At 35.4% G+C, this 6,860-nt stretch overlaps 2 protein-coding genes across 2 annotated transcripts in view; both read right to left on the bottom strand.

Annotated features, from left to right (window-relative positions):
* The window catches only part of LOC138712247 (uncharacterized), a 25,471-nt gene extending 24,189 nt beyond the window's left edge, over positions 1-1,282 (bottom strand). Inside the window, exon 1 of the mRNA XM_069843819.1 lies at positions 397-1,282. The gene's annotated coding sequence lies outside the window, so the exon portion shown is untranslated. The remainder of the gene's footprint in view (positions 1-396) is intronic.
* LOC138712269 (reticulocyte-binding protein homolog 2a-like) overlaps positions 1-6,860 on the bottom strand; it is a 288,362-nt gene that overhangs the window by 114,127 nt on the left and 167,375 nt on the right. The window lies entirely within an intron of this gene.

Genomic DNA, 6,860 nt, shown 5'->3' with positions numbered 1-6,860 from the left:
TGTCGTGTTTTTTGTTTAAATTTAGTTTTATTGAAATAAACAGTTATTTAGACTCAGAAGTTACGAAACCAAAACCCGATATATTTTACGACCTCGGCCAAATCAAAATCTCTACATACAGAATATTTACTGTCCCTTGTTTATTGAATCATATTTTAGTCTGGTCCAGAGCTCCTAATTTTTGTGCTTCTATTTCCTCTTCCAGCGATCGTGACGCTAAGTTTGCCCAGTAATGTATTTACGTAATTAATTTCAAAACAGTAACTACGTATCCTTGAGGAAAATATTTATGGAACTGAACACTAAAGTAGTCTAACTTAAACACCATTGGATAGCCTATAGGTTACGTATTACGATTCAATAAAAATCACAATGAAAATAAGTAAATGACGCTACCTTTATATGAACCGCAGTTTCCTTCAGCTACGATCACACCAGCAGGCGACGAACGACTCCAGCGGAGGCCAGATATCCTTCTTCAACGAGTTCTCAACGTCAGCTCTCCTACTTGTAGAAGAAAAAAGGAGAAACTGACAAACCGGCAGAGGGGAAAGGAGATGCAATACCTTGAGAAAGCATTTATTTCCCCGTGTTTCAGAATGCTACACGAATGCCAAGGATAGCCTCAGCGGTTCTCAACTTGTGGTCTGCGGGCCCCTGACGATCAGCGGAACCAAGGTATTGTAACTAACAAGGGAACCGTCCCAGGTCGTGTAACTTGAATGTAATGAAAATACATGAAAAGTTAGCGGGAAAAACGATGAATGTCACATTTCTGTTAAGGATTAGGTAATGATCTAATTGAGTCTATAACTGCAAGATGTAGTGCTGTTTCTATAGAAAATAAAGGAAAGGATTGCTGTATTCGTGGTGATAATTCTCCTTTTACCATTTTTCATAAGAACAACACTAAATTTCGTAGTGATCCATTGAATTAGATAATGACATCAACCTTAACAAAACTGTGACATTCATCGTTTTTCCCGCGAACTCTTCACATATTTAAGCTAATTTTCGTTCGTTAAGAAACGTGGTGACAGTAGTTCCTTTCGCTTTTTCCTCGTTTACGAAATGAAATATATTTGTTACTGTAAATGTACGAAGACTGGTAAATCTTAGAATTTACCGGTATAACCTAACATTTACCGTTATAGTGGGGTAAAACCCCAAAATATCATATTAGATGCATACATTTTCATCTTTTACCAAGACATGTTGGTAAATCTCAGGATTTATCTATGCGAGCTGGTAAAAGCTAGATCGAAGAATCCAGAACGAAGAATCCCGCCTCCGTTGTGCAGATTCAGACATGTTTGCAGGGTCGATAAAGTGAAGCGGTTCCTAGAGGCTGCCAAAGGTCTTGAAATGCAAGAGAGGAAAATGAAAGCAGTCACTTGTAACAAAATTCCAAAATTTTCAGTCGGATAGAATGTGAGAATCAAAGTACCGGATGCAAAAATTGACGCAAAATCCATAACAGCAGTGATCACAAATGAAGAGTCCACTGCAAGAATGATGGATGTCATTTGGAATACATTTTGCAGGAGAAGCAATTGAAAGTTTGAAATGCTTAGCGCTCAAAGCTTAACTGTGATTTCCCGATCATTACTGGACAATGACTATCAGTGTTAATGCCACATAACTCTCTATGTACATTCTATATGTCTTAAGGTATGCATTGACAGTCTTGGTTCATTTTCGACAAGAAAGTGACATCCATCATTCTTGCAGTGGACTCTTCAAATATTAAAGATGAGTTTTATCAACTTGGTAGCAAAGCTGGAAAACTGAAGTCATTGTACTCTAGGAACCAATTTACATTGTGCATAGGAAATTTTACCAGCATCGAAGAATTAGGAAAAGAAGAAATTAGCGTAGGGGAAGTGGTTGGCTAACTATCTTTCGTTGGAGGGCAAGGGTTCAAAAAGTGTAAATGTTTAAAAATTATTTAACAAAAATGTGTTTGTGCAAATCATCTTCCATACTGTGTAACTCTGAATATCATAACAACCAATCTTGCTGTATCAAGAATTAAGATTCATAATGTTTGTTTTACTTTATTTGTGGACCTAGACTCCTTAAGGATATATATTTATAAAGGCTTTGTTAATTTTTATATGGTATACTATAACAGACAGTGGTTAAAATTATAATATTTCTCACTATTTTTAATATGGAATATTGTTCATTATAATCACATTGGAATGTAAGAATATTTGAATAACTTCAATTAAAAATAAATACAAATTATTTCAGTTATTACTGAGGTGATTTTTATTTATGTTTTTAAATAGATCCTAAAACAACAATAAAAAGATGAATCGGAAAGAGATATTATGTAAAAGTGCGAAGAACAGTAAATCTTAGTAAAGATTTTTTTATTAAATTAATACCATTTTACCACAGTTGATCGGTAAATCCTGAGATTTATCAACATCTCTTGGTAAAAGTTCAAAATGTACACATCTAACAAGATATTTCGGGGTTTTACCGCACTATAACGGTAAATGTTTGGTTATACCGGTAAATTCTAAGATTTACCGGTCTTCGTACATTTACAGTAACATATTGAATTGAAGATCGTTGCTACTTATACCGCTTCTTGCGCGCACTCGGATCCTCATAGCTCCGCTACACCGTATCACAGCTTTCGCATTAATGTTCTAGTCAATTTGTTTTCTTTTAACTCACATTAAAACAGTAGTAGTGCAATCCATGACATCTTTCCCTCATTCATATATCATCCAAATCCATAGAAATGAATCTGTACACACCATGCTTTCAAGAAGCGAAAGGGGAATTTCGACCTAAAGTAAAATAAGGTGTGGTTGATGCAAGTAGTTCCGGTAAACTGACTAAAAATCACTTGAGAAGATGGTTAAGAGATTTATTTCTCCCGGATGTTAAGACACACTACTGCTTCTGGAACCCTGGAGTGGTCAGATAGATGACACTATATTTACTTTTGAAGGAGTAAACAATAGTTTACATGCTAAGACAATTAAAACACAGATTATCCCTCCAAAAACTACATGATATGTGCAACCCTTGAATGTATATAACCTACTTTTAAGCAACATAAAATTGCAATTGAGACCCGGAATCCAAGAGCAGCCCAAGTCCATTTCATCAAACTTTTGGGAAATTGAAAAAAATGTTTGCTGTTGCTACAAAATACCTCTGACTAATTATTATTTTTTGTTTCGTAAGTACATCTCCATTACATCTTTCATATAACCATGGCAACAAGCTTCTACTAATTATTTTACATGAGAAATAAATCATGAAAGTGATTAAATATTGGGCCCCTCTTGGATTCCGAGTCTCAATTGAGGGGCTTAGAACAAAAAGCAGGTAAGTGACGGAAACCTAGTTTTGAGGAAATTACAGTTAAAGTTCTACATGCAATGGAATATTATACACTAGTTTGGTGAAATGATGCCCATATAGCAGCACTGCACAGTGTGATCACGTACCTGATTTTATCTCAAAGCAACATCCTTTTGGGCTATCACAACACGCACTTACCTCATTTTTTTAATAATGTCACTTACCTGCTTTTTGTTCTAAGCCCCTCAATTGTAATTGTAGGCATATAATGTATAATGTATATACCTACTTTTAAGCAACATAAAATTGTAATTGTAGACATAGGCGTACATCCCCACAGTATGCATCCACCCCCGTGATTCACTGTAGTTTCTGTCGGTATCTGTGTTGGGCTTTCTCCATATCCTTTGAATGCCATCGGAACCATAAAGATTTATCTCCGTCTCATTTGTCCAAATCACCCTGTTCCAAAATTCCCCATCCTTACCAACATGAACTTTATCGAAGTCCAATCTTCGAGCTTGATTTGTCTCACTAATACACGACCTCTTCTGCATGGTAATCAATTCCCACAACACACGCCGGATGTTTTGATTACTGATCTTCCAGTTTGAAGACTACTAAATCATGACTGGAATTTGTGGAAAACTTATTCTTGGACTTTTGACAACTTGATTAGCTATGAATTTCTCGTCACATGCATTTAGCAATTTTTGCTTGGTTTTTCTTGCCAAATTATTGAAAATTCATGATTTCGAAATTTTTCTACACCGTGTTGTACTGTAGAATGTGTTTTATGAACTACTTTATGTATTTTTCTACAGGAATTGCCTTTCACAGCCAGGCTTTGGTATTTTTTTTTTTTTGTCGAACATCGGCTTGTGTTCGGAATTCCCATTTTGATGCTATCGTATCCGAAGTAAGTCAAGGGAATACAACACCGCATCCCGTTCCTCGATATGGCCATTATTTCCGGAGATTAGAGAAGAAAATATTTTAGGTAGGCAGGAAATAAGTGCAGAAAAAAGTGCAACGGAATTGTTCGATGTTATTGGCGGTTATTAGTAAACATTCGGGGATGCTACAGTGAAAAGGTGTCTGAGCCCCTTCCTTCTCCTGGTGGAAAGATAAATCTATTTTGGATAGTCAAAATGACCATTTTTTGAAACTTTGCCGGCCTCTACCGTCCATATGCCTGGTGGCAGAGGGTTATCCTCTACACTACTGATAGAGTTCGAGGAGCTCTATGAAATCTTTGAAACGTAATTTTTCACAGCCATCCAATTTTTAAGGAACAAGATAAATTTCATATTGTATGATCATCTTTATTTTATTACAAGGTCGGTACTAGGCGGTAGGTCTCTCTATAATAAAGACAGCATTGTTATAATTCGAACGTGCCGCAGGACCAAGCTGAAGGAGGGGTAGGAGGACTATGTCGATGTAGATTTTGTTACTCTGACAGCGAAAAATCATAGAAGGGAAAACGATTACGGATAGAAAAAGTACTCAAATCTAAATATGTATTTTTTTTAAAGTTCAATAGGGGTTGAAACCCGATAACTTCCCCTTGCGTAGGCTCCTAGCAGAATCTCTCTGGTAATGTAGAAAATGAAAACTCCAGTGAGCGTCGGTAATGCTACCTGTTTTACCACAAACTTAATAAGGTCCACGTAAAATACTAATTTTTAATCCATTTATACTGCATTTTTGGTCTAAGGAAAATACTACTATTTCATAAAAACACTTTTTTACTAGTATTTTCCCTGGACCAAAAAAGTGTAAGAATTAACATTTACCATGGACCTCGTTGAAGACGTTACGTTTCATTTATTTTCTTTAAAATGTACTGAATGAAAACTGGCAAAAATACTCGTATATTACTATGAACTTCTATAGCAACGAAAACACGTGATCATTGTCGCGTAGCCTACAGGAAAAGTTACATTTTCTATCAAAATGGTTTACTAATACGCGAATTTATCTGTATAGCATATACATTTTCCACTTAATAATTCTCTATTTTATCCATATGTTTCAACATTTTCCATTGTTGCTCATCCGGCATGATGGGTAATCTAATAACAAGGACTGTCAACAAGATACATTATTTTTTTCTTGACACTGTTGTGGACAACGTTTCTAAAATTACCAACGAATTTATTGGAAAGCAAAATTATTGTATGAATAAAACGAGCTTCAAATATCAAACTCTGAATCGAGAGGCAGATGGAAACAAGAGTAATAACTTACCACAACAATAACCATACTCACAACTGAGCAAAGCGCTTTGTCCCTGACATACGAAACAGATGATTAATTCAATATGAAAATGGTTGCATCGTGAATGTAAATGCGATGTTGTATGCATGTGACAAGTTCTTTTTTATTAACCATTTTTAGCTGTCGTATTCATAAATTGAAGGGAATAATACGTATGGAAAGGAAAGAAACGTCACATTTTTTCTTTAAAATATTGTTCGCTGACAATCGGGCATTTCTGAGTCCCGAGAATTGTTTTCGGGAGGCGTAGATTCAGATCTCGATTCCGGCATGTCACGGAAAATCCTGGATCCCTAGCATCGTATAATCGCGTATTTTATCGCGTCAGTATCAGGGATGAGTCACTATGCTCCCTCCGACCGCATTTGTCTTGTTCCTGTCGGGGAAGTTGATGGGGTTGGACAGTTTCCATGCCGCGCAGACGGGAGTTGAATGGGGGAATTCTAATTGCCGGACATTATACCCATACTACTTTTATATCGTATTGCAACTACTTTTTTATGTGTGGGATTTCAAACACAGATGTACAGGCAATCGAATAGGCTACATTTTTTCATTTCATTTATTGCTAGACTAGATTAATACAGATACATCATTCCATCAACATTTCTCCATTCCTGAAAGAGCAAGCTGGTGTTCAGGGGGGTTCAGCAATGTAAGGGAATTATATAGGCTTAATAAAAAGAAGATTACATTCTTATGTTTAACACACAACAAACTTTATATGATACAGTCTTGTAGTGGTAATTAATATTAGGCCTATCTGTTACGGTTGTATTCAAATGTTTGTTGTCATGGTTACAAACAATAATTATTGTTTTCAACAAGATGTAGGCCCTACATGTTTTCAGCTTATTAAAGCCTATTTACTAAAAGGTCTCTTATTATAATTTAATTAGATAAACTATAAAAAGAAAGTGATAAATCAAAGTATACAAATATTTAATTGTAATACACTACATTAGAAGATTATTGAAATTAATACCTGATAACGTTTATTGAGAAGTATACCATTCAACTGAATTATGGTAATAGTGTTTTTAATTTAGTGTTTAATTTTATCAGCATTTATATTTTGAAGATAAGAACATTTTTCAATGATATATTATATAATCTTGGACCAAAATTGGCGCCGTGTCTACATAGGCCTATGTCCGGTAGTTGTGATATCCCTTGGCTCTGTCCGCTGTAATAAGTCAGCACAAAGATAATAAATCTGTATCAAGCCAATATTTAATTATTTTTAG

The sequence above is a fragment of the Periplaneta americana genome, chromosome 2, assembly GCF_040183065.1.
Source record: "Periplaneta americana isolate PAMFEO1 chromosome 2, P.americana_PAMFEO1_priV1, whole genome shotgun sequence".
Lineage (NCBI taxonomy): Eukaryota > Metazoa > Arthropoda > Insecta > Blattodea > Blattidae > Periplaneta > Periplaneta americana.
The sequence above is the reverse complement of the archived record's forward strand: the minus strand, read 5'-3'. Positions and strand labels throughout refer to the sequence as shown.